At 29.5% G+C, this 8,402-nt stretch overlaps 1 long non-coding RNA gene across 1 annotated transcript; it reads left to right on the top strand.

The window, feature by feature from the left end:
- The first annotated feature begins 238 nt into the window (after nucleotides 1–238).
- LOC132752460 (uncharacterized) lies at nucleotides 239–7,747 on the top strand. The gene is made up of 5 exons (XR_009628818.1): nucleotides 239–453; nucleotides 4,582–4,658; nucleotides 6,078–6,315; nucleotides 6,970–7,125; nucleotides 7,621–7,747. It is a non-coding gene; the product is annotated as an uncharacterized LOC132752460 (long non-coding RNA).
- The last annotated feature ends 655 nt before the right edge of the window (nucleotides 7,748–8,402 follow it).

Here is an 8,402-nt window from a genome sequence, read left to right on the forward strand (position 1 = left end):
TTAATATTTCTCCCAATTTGCTAATGTATTATATTTTTTTATACATTAAAGTATAAATCCAATTACACATCATTTTTATAAACTGCATCAATGCCCAAAATAGCTTTTTGGGTCGCTGCGCTTGCGCAAAGCGAGCCAAAGTTATAAGCTACATCTCAGGCTTACTGCGAACCGAATTTCGGCTGAAATATGTATACATGCACGTAGTAAATAGTTCCATATTGTCGGTAACAAGTTAGAAACTCCGTTCCTTCATTCATTACAGGAGGGTTATCATACATTTTGAAATGTATTATGATAACGAAAATTACAGTAAATTTGTGCTGTGTACAGAAAAAATATCAATGCGCGATTGAATCACGTGACAGGTCACTGAGGTCAGCCATGCTTCTTCCACAGCTTGATTCGACTTTCGTTATTTGATACAGACATCCAGGATATTTTGAAGAAATTGTAAGTTCTTGAGTAATTTTGACAGTTTACCTCGATTAAATAAGAAAGACTTTATGAAACTGAACCACCCGTGAGATTAATTTTTGAAGATTAATTTGTTTATAAATAAAAATTGTCGGTAACAGGGTAACGATTCGCCACAGTGACGATTCGTCCGAATTTAGTGACGATTCGCCCCACCTAAAATTAACAAAATTTTTTAAAATACATTTGGACTGAAAAATATTTATGGTTTGGGTATTTTTGGAATTTGTTTGGTATATCCTTTATATTTAATAGATAACAGATAAAGGTTTAACAGAACTAACAGTATAAACTATAATAATAAATTATTAAATTAATCTGGATTCTCATTTGTATCAATAATATATTATGATATTTAATATAACTTTCAGAGTTTTAATAAATAAACTAGATAATAGATTGATGTAATAGATAAGTATGATAATATATTGATTTTATTTACTCATAGATATTCGTTTCTACAAGCAGATTGTCATACATTGTATTTTCTATTGTTCTATTGGCCATGGTATTTGTCGCATGACATTATATAATGGCAGATTGGTGAATCAAAAATTATTGTTTATGTTTACAATGCATATCATAGAGGAAAAATAGAATCCCTTAAGAACACCCAAAATGACACAATTGAAAATGTTGCAGGTTCGGTTTGTTTGAGGCTAAACAGTACTGGAAAATGAAAGTTACTGTCCTCGCCCCCCTAGCACATACTGGCTTTAAGGCCCATTATGCCCCAGAAATGATTTTAATTTATTTCTCAAAAGCCTGTTATTGGTGGCCTGTTATAACTTCCAAAAAGTTACTCAATGGGCAGTTATCTGAACCAACTTTTGCCTCAGCTGTTGCTTTTTAGCAATCAGTATAGTTAAAGTGATTTAGTATTTTGTATGGAAGTCAAAAAACTACTTTGTTTACATGCAAACAGTAAGGCCTTACATGTAGTAAGTCTGTCCTAGAGGAGGTGTCTGATTATTCTTTAGGCTTCAGTTCTCACACTGACACTAACTGAGTTCAAATATTTTGCAAATTCAGTTTTTATAGTCTAAATTACTCTAATTATTGAAACAATCTAAACCAAAGTTTTTGAAAAACGCAGAAAAAAATACACAGAATCTTGATGAACAGTATCCTTTTTTGTTCAGTTCCCCCATTCTTTTTTTCATTAAGTGATTAAGGGAACACACATTGTATTCTTTGGGAATCATACGCCACTTTTCATGGAATGGCACTAACATGTCACATTGGAGGTTCCATGATCACTGCCATAAAAAATACACCTGCTAATGTTTCTTATTTAAAAAATTTACCATTACATGTTTAAATGTTGAATACTGCTTAACCTGGTGCTATTGGGTGTGAACAGTAACATGCACTTTCCTGTACTACGCCCATTCTCAATAAAATAAAGCATTTGAGGTTGAAAAATATTAAAAATTTGATGTTGTCATTGTGTCATTTTTTATCGCTGAAGTAAAAGTTTAGGGTATTTTGCAAGTTTGCCAGAAATATTTTGAACAAGAAACTATGATATAACAGGATGGCATTTATTTCGGTAATGACACTGTATTTCTTCGGTAACGTAGATTTCAGATCTAATAATGTAACATATTGGCTGCATATTAATAACAAATGTCTGTAAAATATATCAAAATCTGTAAATTCTCTATCTAGAGGGACTTTCTTACCCAGGAAAATTCAAAGAAGTTGGGTACCTTGCTGATTTTCAGTCAATTTCTTCAAAGTTAAATATTCGTAGAAAGCAAAAAATAGTCAATTTTGGAAATGATTATTTTATGTCTTCATTCAAAGGATATATATCATATATAATTATATGAGAGGTCGAATGCATACACAAATTTTGTATAAGCAATTTTTTTTCAAAACATTCAACTTTCCACTTTCTTAATATTTGGAAAATTTAGTTCTAAGCAGTTCGATATTTATCCCCATATAGGATGTCACGTATGTTTCATTTTATTCAAATGCAAATAAAGGTTGAGAAAACAATTTTATTTTTTATAAAATAATTTATATTTATGGATATTATTTTAACATTATTATATATAGAATGAAATACGGCCAGTAAGCTATTTGCAGAAACGAATTAGTTGTTGCTGAGAACATCAATATCTTGTAATATATTTTTAACATTTCTGCTGGTACATCAACATATTATTAACATATTTCTTTGTAAAAACAATTTTGTGTCTTCTTACATCTTATACAAGGTAACCGTTACTAACAGGCATGCTAATCCAAACTTTATCTTTAATTTTCAAAAATTGTTGAATTGTAAGTTGGAGTAACGTATGTTTCACACTCGCTCATTTATGAACTTTATCACGGAATTTAAACTTACATGTAAAATCGACTTTTTTATTTAGGAATCAAATGCACATCATTCTATTGTCATAAAAATGCGATTTTATGTTTTTATATATGCATGTGTAAACAATATAAGGTCTGTTTGATAAAAGTAACGTTTGTTTCACTGTGGTTACTTAAACAAGTAAAAACACGACCAAAGTTAACAAAATTTACTTACTAATGTCAAATAGAAGTTAATGTTGATGTAATACGTGCTTTCTGACTTCAATTTCCCTTTTGATAAACTTACTTTAAAAAGTTGATAACGTATGTTTCTGTAACGTATGTTTCATTTTTACATTGAAAGTGGGTTAAAAATGACGCAAGACCGTTTAAGCCGCCATAATTTGTGGTTAATATATCAGAGTTACACACATATTAATTTTCTTTCTTGTTTGGATTCTTCTTTGAATGGATTGGCTCTTAAATGATGGTAACGTATGTTTCTTTTTAAAGTGCTGTTGAAAAGATTTGAATAAAAAATGAAAATTTCCGAAAATAGAATGATATTTGAGAGGCTGCAAGCTTATTTTTACTTATAATTATATATATGCTGTATTATTAAGCATGCATCGATTCAATTATGTAATTTGGGTTTCACTTCTTATTGTTTTAGGTTTGTCACTATTTATTTATATGCATTTGGCGACATTTGATCATCCATTATACCAATGAGATTTAAACAGTAAAATATAATTTTTACCAATAATCAAAGTGCATATACACCCATCAATGACTAATTGCACATGTTTCGTTTATTCTGGAACTTATTTTTCTGAAACACAATTTCAAAGTTGAAAATTCTAGGTGGCGACAGTAACGTATGTTACATTTTAGGGCATTAATGGTACTTGTAAAAGAAAAATAACAGATAGAAATGTAAAACTGAGAGTGTCCCTATTAGACAAAGTGGCAGCCACCTTTCTAACGACATTTTGACCTCAAGAAAAACCTTCGTATAAGAGCTACCCAGTGGAACATCAAATGCTGTGTTTTATTGAGAATGAGCGACTATCCATAAACTGGCTCAATCAAACTGAGTCTGCAGCATTTTCAATATTGCTATTTTGGACTTTTTTTTAGAATTTCTGTTTCTCTTTATGTACATAATTACCTAGTATTAAGCTTTAAATGAGCGAATAAAGAGACCACTTAGGACAAACACACATGCAAACAACTGGATTTTATTTATTTTACTCAAGCCCTGTCACTCAGTCATATTTACCTGTATTTAAAGAAAGATTCTACAACTAGATTTTTTAGAAGGTAATTCCTGATCCAGAAGTGTTCTCCCACAAACAAGTGCGTGGTTCCCCATTCTGCTCTATGCTAGTGCATACAAAAACGGACGATAGTACTTAGACTGTGTATCATATAACACTTTATTTACATGATGATTAGGGGATTTTCTAATAATATGAACAATTGTTGATATAAGAAAAATATATAATTAAATTGATAACGTCATGGGATTTGACTGATTAATTTCACAAATAATCATTGTATATTATAAACATGAATGATATTGTCTGAATGGTTAAGGTCAACATTTTACTTGCTTCTGATTTGTCCCAATAGTTTGATGCATTGACCTGTTTTGAGTTGGTATATATACATGTACATGATGTAGCTGATTTGACTATTAAGCCAAATGATTTAGATAACTATAAGTTGGGAATGCTTTATTGTTGATATGAAAATCATATGAATGTTAAATAAGAAATGCATTTATTTCAGGTGTGTGATATAATAAACTGTTGTGTGAGGTTTTTAATGTGACATGGTCAAGACATACTATGATAGTATTGTTCAGTGTAAGTTCTCTTTAAATGTTTGTTTATAAGAAAAACCCACATTTATTTTATTGAGCTCTGGAAAATTTGAAACACATATTTGACTTAGTAGTCAAATTTAAGAACAACACTACTGTCATTGAAGTATTTCCTGTACAAAAGCAGTATACCAGCTTTTTTTGCAATAAATGCTGTTGTTTTTTCCTTGTGTCCAGAATGATATGCACATACTATTAAGAAATATATTCAGAAATACATTGAAAATTGTATATTTGTGCTATTCTAATTCTATTCTTCCCAATACATGTATGAATCAAAAGCACTGTTCATTTTTGGGACATTTTACACTATTCAAGTAATCATTCTGGGAAAACAGAGCGAGTGCATGATCTGAAATTTTTGCATATAGGTTTTTTGCCAAGATCTACATCAAATAGAATATCAAATTATCAATCTTGAAATATTATTTCCATTCTGGTCATGTCAAAAGCCTCAGTGGAGTCCCTTTAAGTAATTCAGATATGACATTGACCTTTAGATGACTGACCATCATGGTCAAATACTGAATTTAACTTATTGTCATATTGTTAATATTTATTTGTTTTGTGTTCGCATATTAATTTATAAGAAGAATTCCTTGAAAAATATTTACCTCATTTTGACTGGAAAAGTACATATATTATAACAACCTTAGCTAAAGGTAGTAATAAGAGTATGAGTCTGAAGTTTACAATATTTATGATTTCTCTTTGGTTACAGAGAGAAACAGTTTTTCTTTTTGTATTTTATTATATTGAAAAATGTATAATTTGCTGTCAAGTTGTGTAAAACTAAATGTGTAGTACATTTTACATTATCTTCTGTTCTTAGTAATTAATCTATAGAGTAAGTGTATAGGTAAAAGAATCTCTGGTAAAAAATATTGAAAATCTTAAAAGCACATATAATGTGTCAGAGATAAATAATTTTGTAATTCTTTAGAAAGGTCAAATATGTGTTCAATTATGTTTTAATGATGTATTTAGAGCATTTTAAATGTTTAACGACTGAAAAGAGTAACACTGAACAAACAGTCATGTGTTGTAAAGGTAGCAAAATGTGAGCAAAGTATTATTTTGACTTACATACAAAATACTGAATTAATGTAATTATACCAATTGCCAGATAACTTATCTACATGTACATGGTCAATGAGTACATGTAACTATTTGAGAACTGCAACAAGATATGTAAAAGGAAAGTTTGAAAAATAAAAATGTTATCTTTTCTAAGGCTTAATGGACCTTTAAAAAGTTATTATTTAATATATATTTAATGCAGATATCATATGTGCAGAAAAAATTGTGGTAAAATGATATAACTTGCTTGTTTAATACTGATTACTTGTGCATGATCTTTAATATATTATAAGACATTAAATTTTGTTTTGCTTTTTTTTAGGTGACTTCTGTCATGTTACTGTTTGATAACAGTGAAGGTACAGTAGGTTCAGACAAGTTATATACATGTATACAGGACAAGATAGCTCAAACTGGTAGTTTGTTATAGCAAAAAGTGATGAAGTTTCAGCCATGAAGTCTTCATCGTGATGATGATCATCATGATCCTATTTATAGATTCTTTGCAATTATCTGTAAGGAAGAGGTTTCTGCTGCAGAGAAGAAAAAAATTCATACAGGTTTGTCATTTTTTCAATAATAAATTTAGGTCTGTTGTTGATTGCATGTACATTAAAGGTCTTTCCTTATCATAAGGTTCTAAGGTTTGTCATCTTGTGGTAATTACTGATCCCTTAGTAATTAATTACAGTCATCAAACTTTTTAAACATGTTTACTGTAATCACTTGTTGCATGGTGCATATGCCTGAAGCCTAGGATTTTGTGACAAATATCATCATTTTTTACTTTTAGATTATGTGGAAAAATGATTAATAAATGAATTATAGTTTAAGGGTTTTTCCAAATTTTCAACTTGCACCGATGTTGTTGTACATCAGGGTTTTACTTTCTAATGTTTGACTGATATCATTGCAGACCTTTACTAATTCAAAATCATGACAAAGTATTTAAAATTAAAATTTTCCTTTCCAGAATTACATTAATTCATTGTAGGACTAGTAATCATACAAAAAAATATATATTACTGTAAACATGTTACACTAGAAAATTAAAAAATTGAAATGTTTGCTCATAGTGAAATGATCCATTCAAAAGTTAAATTTCAATTATTTTTCTGAAAAACAATAACAGATTATGCCCTGCTTCTAGTTTCTTGTATTTGAACAAATTATGCTGTTTAATTGTTTTACTAAACCTTGCTCCCACTTTGCAGTAAGAAGTTGCCCACTCTGTTCAAATGAAGCTGTCTGAAGTACCCAGTAGAACAATGTATTATTTCTGGAACAACTTAATTGAAGTGAAGCTTACTATGTGAAGGAGTTATTTCTGTATTCAAAAGGAAACTTCAGCATACAGAATACCAATTTAGGTATAGTACACTTTAAATTTTTACTGTTATCCATCTAAAGAAAGCATGAGATACAAAAATAAGCGATAATAATTATTTTCCTGACACCAGAATACACTATGGTTCTGCTTGCAGTTAGAAGTGATGTTCTATTCTTGTACAGCAGCATTAATTGAAACCAATATTTGTCCTATCATTTAATTGAAAGAAATTGACAATATTCTTGTTTGTTTTTCAGCAGCATTTGTAAAGTTAATTAAGTCTGTATATCACACCATCCATTGCTTTTGATTTTCTTGTGACCAGAAACTAGCATTTTACATAGTGGTGTAAGCTTACTATGATAATTCATGCAAAGATATGATAAAGATATATATATATAATATATATAAGAAATATGTCTTCGATTTTACTGGTAAATTGTTAAGTATGGAGCACATTGTCTTTATGATGTTGAATATATTAAGTGCCAGATAAACAATTACTTGCAACATGACAAATATATTTTATTTTCAGATATTTGTAGCTTCAGTTATGGGAGAACACAAGATTAATTGAACTGGAATCCCTTCAGACGTTGACATAGCTAAATTTCGCAGTTTCAACTATAAATGGACATTAAATTAATATACATTGGTTTTATTTTATACATGTATTTGTTAATATTTTTGTTTTCCATTATTTCCCAATATTGTTAATTTTGGATAATATAATGCCACAGAAAACTTGTCGGTCTTGGAGTATGGCTGTTTAACAAAAACACTACAGATTGTTCGTCAGAACAATGAAATTACAGTTTTGCTTGTTAATGAACTAATTTACATAAATATATAATTTTTGTAAGTATGAAGAAATTTGGAACATATCATATAATGGGTATTTGTTTCTTTTGCATGCAAGATCCAAATATATTTCATAGAGTGAACAGCAGATTTAATATTTTCATGAATGGCATTGAAAAACATATACAATGTATAACTTTGCCACAATGTTGGTAAATGGAGGCTGCTATTTTACTGTGACTGAAAGTAGTTCAGATATGACGCCTTATTATGTCCGAGGTCTATAGCCCATCATACAAGCCAAAGAGAGCAGATTTTTTTTTTCTGTGTAGAATGATTAATTTTCAATGTTCAGATTTGAAAGTGATTCTGTCATATTTCCTGAATTTGTTTAATTTCCTTCATGATTTGCAAATATTAATTATCTACTCTTTTATTTATCACATTTTTCTGAGAAATAAATGTATTTCCCACAAAATTTCTGTTTGTTTATAGGCTTTTCATCCTCATTCAAAT

This window comes from Ruditapes philippinarum, unplaced genomic scaffold (assembly GCF_026571515.1).
Source record: "Ruditapes philippinarum isolate M1 unplaced genomic scaffold, ASM2657151v2 ctg10497_1_1_1_1, whole genome shotgun sequence".
Lineage (NCBI taxonomy): Eukaryota > Metazoa > Mollusca > Bivalvia > Venerida > Veneridae > Ruditapes > Ruditapes philippinarum.